Source organism: Cyprinodon tularosa, unplaced genomic scaffold, assembly GCF_016077235.1.
Source record: "Cyprinodon tularosa strain WSP-4 unplaced genomic scaffold, ASM1607723v1 ctg1254, whole genome shotgun sequence".
NCBI classification, from domain to species: Eukaryota; Metazoa; Chordata; class Actinopteri; order Cyprinodontiformes; family Cyprinodontidae; genus Cyprinodon; species Cyprinodon tularosa.
In genome coordinates, this window is record NW_024038064.1 from 48,023 (window position 1) to 55,137 (window position 7,115).

Below are 7,115 nucleotides of genomic sequence, written 5' to 3' on the forward strand. Positions count from 1 at the left end.
GGCTAGAGATTTTTCTTTCTTCTATTTCAAGATTTTGTCACTTTGTTTACACCAGTGTAAAACAAAAAGAAATTTCATTTAGAACAGTTCTTTGGACAATTTCATATTTTTAAAAGTGCAGCCTTTGCAAAAAAAAAAAAAAAAAAAAAATATATATATATATATATATATATATATATATATATATATATATATATATATATATATATATATATATATATATTTGTTTCTTTTGTTTCCTTTGTTTATATATATATATATATATATATATATATATATTTGTTTCTTTTGTTTCCTTTGTTTATATATATATATATATATAGAACAGTAATATAAACATGTGACTGTAAATATACAGTTCTAACTTTTTTATATAATAATAATATATAATAAATATGATAAAATATAATACAATAACCAATTTTACAAAACATTCATCGGTCTGATGGCGGTGGGGAAGAAGCTGCTGCAGAACCTGGATTAGGTTCTCGTTTTGTTTTGTTTTATTTTGGGTTAGGAGAATAAAGTCCTAGAATTATGAGAAACAAGTTATATTTCATGACAACTCTTACCAGAAGCTCTTTCTTCCCTAAAATGAGGAATGTGGAGCATCATGTGAAGTTATACTTTAGCATCGGTTCGTTAAATCAGGAAATCTTTTAGCAGCAGCATCAAACTGGGCAGGATGACAAAGTGGACACAGGATGCTGATTGGTGGAGCTGGTCTGACGTCATCTGCTGGGCGGAGCTCCAAGCTTCCTTTCTGAAACGGGTTGGAATATGATGGACTTCATTATCAAAACAGAAGAAAAGAAGCTCTAGCCTGGCCCTAATCCTCCATGGTAGTTTTCTAGTAATGAATCTAAGCAGCATAATACAGCATTCTTTGTTATAAGTTTTATTTCACCAAAGTCAAACAGAAAAGATTTAGAAATGAGAAAAAAGCTGTTTGCATTGGGGCCATTTCTAGTAATGAATAAAACTTCTATAGAGAATAAAGAATTGACTCCAGTTCTATTCCTAAATCTAAAAAGAGAAGCATCTGCTTAAATTTTTGTTTGTCTTTTTTGGACAAAAGACCTATGAGCCTATAGGCCTATTTAAACTACCATAAAATAAACAAGTAAATAGATTGAGATTCACTACTTTATTGTCATATACACTTCAATGCACAAAGCAGGATCTGTAACACACAGACATCTTCAGTTCTCAGGTGAATATATGCACTATTAATTAAACTTCATAATAACACTATATAACAACTAGGGCTGCAACTAATGATGATTTTGCAAATAATTTAATCTGTCGATAATTTTTTTGATTAACCGATTAAAAATCGGACTAACAAAGATTCCTCAAAGAAGACTTTTTACAAAATGAAACCTAGTGAAACTAAAATGATTCCATTTGAGGAGTTCTGGATAGAGCAGATTGACAGAGGAAAAACCTTTTTTTATCTTAAATGGAAAATATTTCTATATTTTTTTATGATTGCTGTATAATTGCTGCTGTAAGGTTGTTGAATTCTCAGGTAAATTTGATTGCCAAATTAGTTGACAATTATTACATTAATCGATTAATCACAAAGATTTTGTGAATTTGTGTTGATTAGGCCTAAAAATAAGAAAATGTATATTCAAATACATGCACTAGTAAAATAAAAAAAATCAAAATCATTTCCCAACATATTGATAAGAAATGAAATGTACCAATTGTGCAAAGTATTTTTAATAAATTATTTTTCAATCTCCCTCTCTACTAGGCGGTGCTGCAGAACCCTCACGTCCTGCGGCCATGTTTGCTGCTGCTGACTTTTAAATATGATCACTCAAAAAAAAGAGAAATATGAATGGGAAGAGTTGCTCTATAAGGTTTATTTAAGACTTTGACTTTAATATGTTTAAATAACATCTAAATACAAAGTTACTAAATATGGTGTTCCCCAAGGCTCAGTAATATGTACCATTCATTTTAATTTTCATACTAATGATGTTTCTTTATTTTGATGTATGTTTGCAGATGCCACAGATGTTTTTTTGTCATATAGAAGTTAAAGTCTGATAAACATTAATTGATTGACTTTAAACTCTAAAATAAACAAAATTTATCCTCTGTAACTTTTACATAACAATACATCTTTTAAATGGAAAGCTTGTCTAAAATAATATTTTCTTACTAGTAATTGTCGACAAGGGATTATGTAGGAATTCCCGCAAATTATATGGAATGAAATGCATCAAAATAACTGTAGCAGTGATCAAATGTTAACAGTGTGGGAGAAAAAAAAACATGGTGCAAAATTGCATTGATGTGAAAGTTCAGAGCATTAATATCTATGGTGCAAATATTCAGTATTTTTGGTTTGGTATTATCAGTGTGATGCAGAGTCTGTGATTTGGTCTAGAGTTTTCTCAACAGTTCAGCTGGCTGATGGCGGTGGGGAAGAAGCTGTTATTGATGATGTCACGGGCTCGGGACACGCAGCGCTGGGATGAAATGTCTTTAATGGAGGGAAGAGGAGCCCCCATGATCCTCTCTGCTGTTCTCACCTTCTTCCAGTCTGAGGCGCTGCAGCCTCCACACCACACAGTGAGACAGCTGCTCAGAACGCTCTCTATGGTTTACTTGAACTGAGCTCATTAAACGTTCCATCTTCGATTGAGGAAAAGCCCCAAACGGAGGAAACTATGGCGTCTATAGGTGAAGAAAACTTTAAGGTGGAGGGGAAATTGCTGAGGCTAATTGTTCAGTGTGTGTAGACTATCATAGTTCAGTTGAAAACAAACATAGCAGATTATTGATCCACCTTTAATGCGACAGTCCGGCTCTTTCCACACATCAAACTGAAGAGCAGCATCTTCAAATCTACCCATGAGGACTGATTCCATACGCTGAGACGCTTCTGAAGGAAAGAAATTATGTATTTTCATTGTGTGAACGAAGTTCCTGTTTGTGGTTTGTAGTAATTAACATCGTTAACCTGAACAAACAGATCCAGGCTGGAAAGCTAAGAGCCTCAGGTAATCCTCCCCACCTAAACGTTAGTTCTTCCTCTGCGGGTCAGAAACAACAGCCGAAGATCTGAGGATCTACCAGTCTTAGGGGGGGTAGACATGTTTTCATGGTGACATTTAAGGATCTAAATCAGTATGTTCATCAGGAGTCGATGAAGTTATGGTTAGACAAGGCAACAATCTATCTAACTTATTCTAAACTTCCTGGAGCTTTAAGATCAGGAGAAACTGTCCTACAAGACTGTGGAGCAAAAGGTGGAGAAATAGAATAGAATAGAAACTGCCTTTATTGTCCCACAGTGGGGAAAATTTGGTGTTTCAGCTGCAAACTGTTAAATGCGCAGTGTTTTTAGAGCTGCAGTGCTTAAAATGCTTATAGCACAGCAGGAGTTAGTGGTGGGGGGGTGAAGCCTTTTACCTAATCCCCCCCTAAAGAGCTCATTTCAGCCTCGCATCACTCTTCATTTAATGGTCCAGAAAATCCGAGGTTTCCAAAATGCTTCACTTCCAAATTTTATTCTCATTTCCCCAAATCCTCCTGTTTTCGTCTAAATGTTTTCTTGTGAGCTGACGCCCCTCAGAGCCGACGCACTGCAGACGGGGGGGTGCAGGGATCCGTCCCGCTGCAGACAAAGAGAACATAAACATACCTATTAGGCCCCACTCACAGCTCAGCCGGGGCCCCTGCAGAGAGCTGCCTGGCAGCAATTAGGATGCATTACCTCCTTAAACCCCCCAAAACCCCCCTCCTTTTCAACATTCTCCTGTTTGCACTTTCTGCTGCTCTGCTTCTCAAAGATCACATTCATGACGTCACCATAGCTTTGTTATTAAAATGAGAAAACAAGGAAAAGTCTGATTCAATACGATGATATTTCAAACTTGAATAAAGAGACAATTTGGAGAGAATCTGTAAAGAACCAGAGAGCTGGTGAAGGTTCTCTGTCATCCAGGTCAAAAAATTTAAAATCAATCCACTGGACTTTGTTTCCAACTTTGAAGACGTTTCTCTTCCATCCAGGAAGCTTTTTCAATTCCCAATGTCAGAAATAGCGTTTAGTTCCAGGTTTTATAGAGAAGACCAACAAAGCCTTAAATTAGATTGAAACGGACGAACGAAAATAGTAATTTCTCTCCGAATTCACTGAAGACTCCTAGATGGCCTGCAGAGACTTTTCACCATGAGACAAAATCTAGTTCTGAAAAGAGCATGAAGTCTGTATTTATCACCTTTAATGTTAGTATATTGATGAGGATAATTAACCATTTGTTGTCGAGTAATTATGAATATATGAAAAAATTTAAAATATGAAAAATTGAAATGTTTTTAATATTCGACTTGAGAGTAAAACTGCTGTCACCGTCTGTATTAGAGGGAAAAATGCCCCCCCCTGGCCCCCCATCATGCTATGCCCCTGGTTTCACCTGAACTGCAGCTTAAATGTTGCTCATCAACAACAGAAAAGCTTTTCAGAAACTCATTCAGCCAAAGCTGTAACCTTCCAACCAGCAGGACCTACGGAGCAGCTGGTTAGGTTTATTGAAAGGTTAGCATTTCTATCAGGGATATTCACTGTAAAATAAATTCAATCGAAGCAACGCTTTATTTTACAGTACATCAATAACCGTCAATAACATGGTAATAACATAGAAAGTCACACTATAGTACTTGATGATAAGAAAAACATTTTTTTGGGTAATTACCCCAAGATTAAGGTATATTATTTCAAAAATAATAAGCCGCATGTAATTATTACAATTATATGTTACCATGTAACATTGTAATTTACATTAGTTTACCACATAATAGTTTCTATTATTGGCCACCACCTACCAAAGGCTTACAAAGTACATTGGAACTTTTGATCAGGTAAATAAAGCATTATAAAAATGAACTCAAGTGACATAAATAAGAGCATATTTAGGAATTAGGCTTGCTGTCTTCTAGGTTTGGTTTTCTGTTATATACTAAGTAATAAAATCCATTTTACCAGATAATAACACATTAATTTATTGCTGTCTCAGAAATGAATGAGTTACCTGCTAATAACGGTTGAATTCTAAGAAGTCTGACTTTACCTCGTCTGCCTAAAATTTGAAGCACAGCACTTACCCAAATTCTCCACAAAGTTTTTCTTGTTACCTCATAATAAAATATAACTTTCTATGTTATTACCAGGTTATTAATGTACTGTAAAAGATAGGGTTACTACCAATGTTTCTCAGAATAAGTGCCTTTTTCTTGAATTGAGAAGGCAAGTGAGACACTTTGCCAATGAAACAAGATGATTTACATTTAATAATATAATTTTTCAATAAAAATATCTGCAGTCTCTTATTTCAAGAGCCTAATATCTAAATATGTTATTTTAAGCCTAAATATACTCATTCCATTGGCAAATCATCTTATTAACCTGCTCAAATAAAGAGTAAATACACTTAATTTGAGACATTTTTACTGATTTTAAGATCATTTCTGCAGTGTTTACTGTGTAGTTTCATTTGATGACATCATACCGGCTGATGAAGGAGCGTCTGGCGTTTCTATGGGTCTCTGCTCCGGCTGGCTTTAGCACCTAACGAGGATCGAACAGTTTTGGTTTAGATCTTCTAATCTAATGAAGGTTGAAATGAAGGAGAGATTCAGGGATGATGTGACCTTCTGACCTTCCTCCTTTACTCCTGATGGGAGGAGGCGGATGGGTGCTGCTCTGCAAAAACCATCTAGAAATAAGTAAAAATGTCTTAAATCAAGTGTATTTCCCTTTCATTTCAGCAGGTAAATAATATGACCTGCCGATGGATGGAATGAGTATTTTTATCGTGATTTTATCAAGAGCTCGGACCCACATGCAGAGATGCCAGGGAAAAAGTTTAACAGGTTTATTGAGGAGATTGTGAGGATTCCAGTGTTGCTCTGAACTCTGCTCAACCGGAACTGGAAAGTGAGGGGAAGACACTGTGATTAGTTCAGGCTCAGTGGGAAATTAGATTCTCGAACTTGAAGAGGAGAAATAGATTGCTGACTCACGTTTCCAGAACAGTGGTTGACTCTTCTTCACTCCAGTCTGTGTGCTGTAGTTCCAGTGTTTGTCTCATTCGGTGGAGGGCGGACAGGGTTTACCCAGAATGCGGTTGTTTGAAACTGACTGCCACTTAGATTTCCTGCGGTACTTGAACGGGTTGATGTGGAGATGAATCCTTTGCTCAGTGTGAAGCTCAAACGATCCCTTGGAGGAAAGAAGATCCAAACCTCCAGTTTGAATCCCCAGCTCAGTTTGAAGCTCAGTTGATCCTTCCAGGGAGAGAAGGTCAGAAAACATCCAGTTGCAGGATGACTTCCTGCCGAGAGGCAAAGACAAAATAACAAGGTTAAGAATCAGGGAGACAAAAACTCAGTTTGACTCAGCAAAACTCAGCTTGACTAGAGTACCCAAAACTGGCAACCACTCTGGCATCGAGGTAGTGGCAGTCAGCAGCTTAAGAACACTCCATTAACGAGGAAACCATCAGCAGGTGTGTGAGGAGGCGAACCAGAATCAGGTGCCTCCTGGTGGAGGAAGGGAGACAAACACACCAAACATAAAAACCACACAGACAGGAGTCCTAACAATTTTCACTCTTAGCATAAGATAATTAGATAATATGGACTTCAAATCAGACAATGTAATTATAAAAAAAAAAAATGTAAATGATATTGTTGCTCCGATGGTATTTTCTGGCCCCGATACCTGGCTGTGCAGTATCGGCCCATACCGATACCATCTGACTGAAATGGATGTGTGTGTATATATGAAGAACTGCAGACTACTTGGATGTAAAATAATCACCATCATGGCTTCATAACAAGCCGTTGCCTTCCTTTGTGAAGCAGGAAAAAGACTAAAACAAAGTGAATCCAGTAGAACTTTTTATTGCCTACCTGGAATGGGTGACAATAGTTGAAGAAACTTTTGGCTTTTAAAATGGTATCAGTGCTCTATTGGTTGGTACTCGCTGATACCGATACCACCATTTTAGTGCTGGATCGGGGCCCCGCCACGAGCAACACTAATTATAAAGCACGTTATAGTGTGCTACATAAAGCACGCTCATCATTAA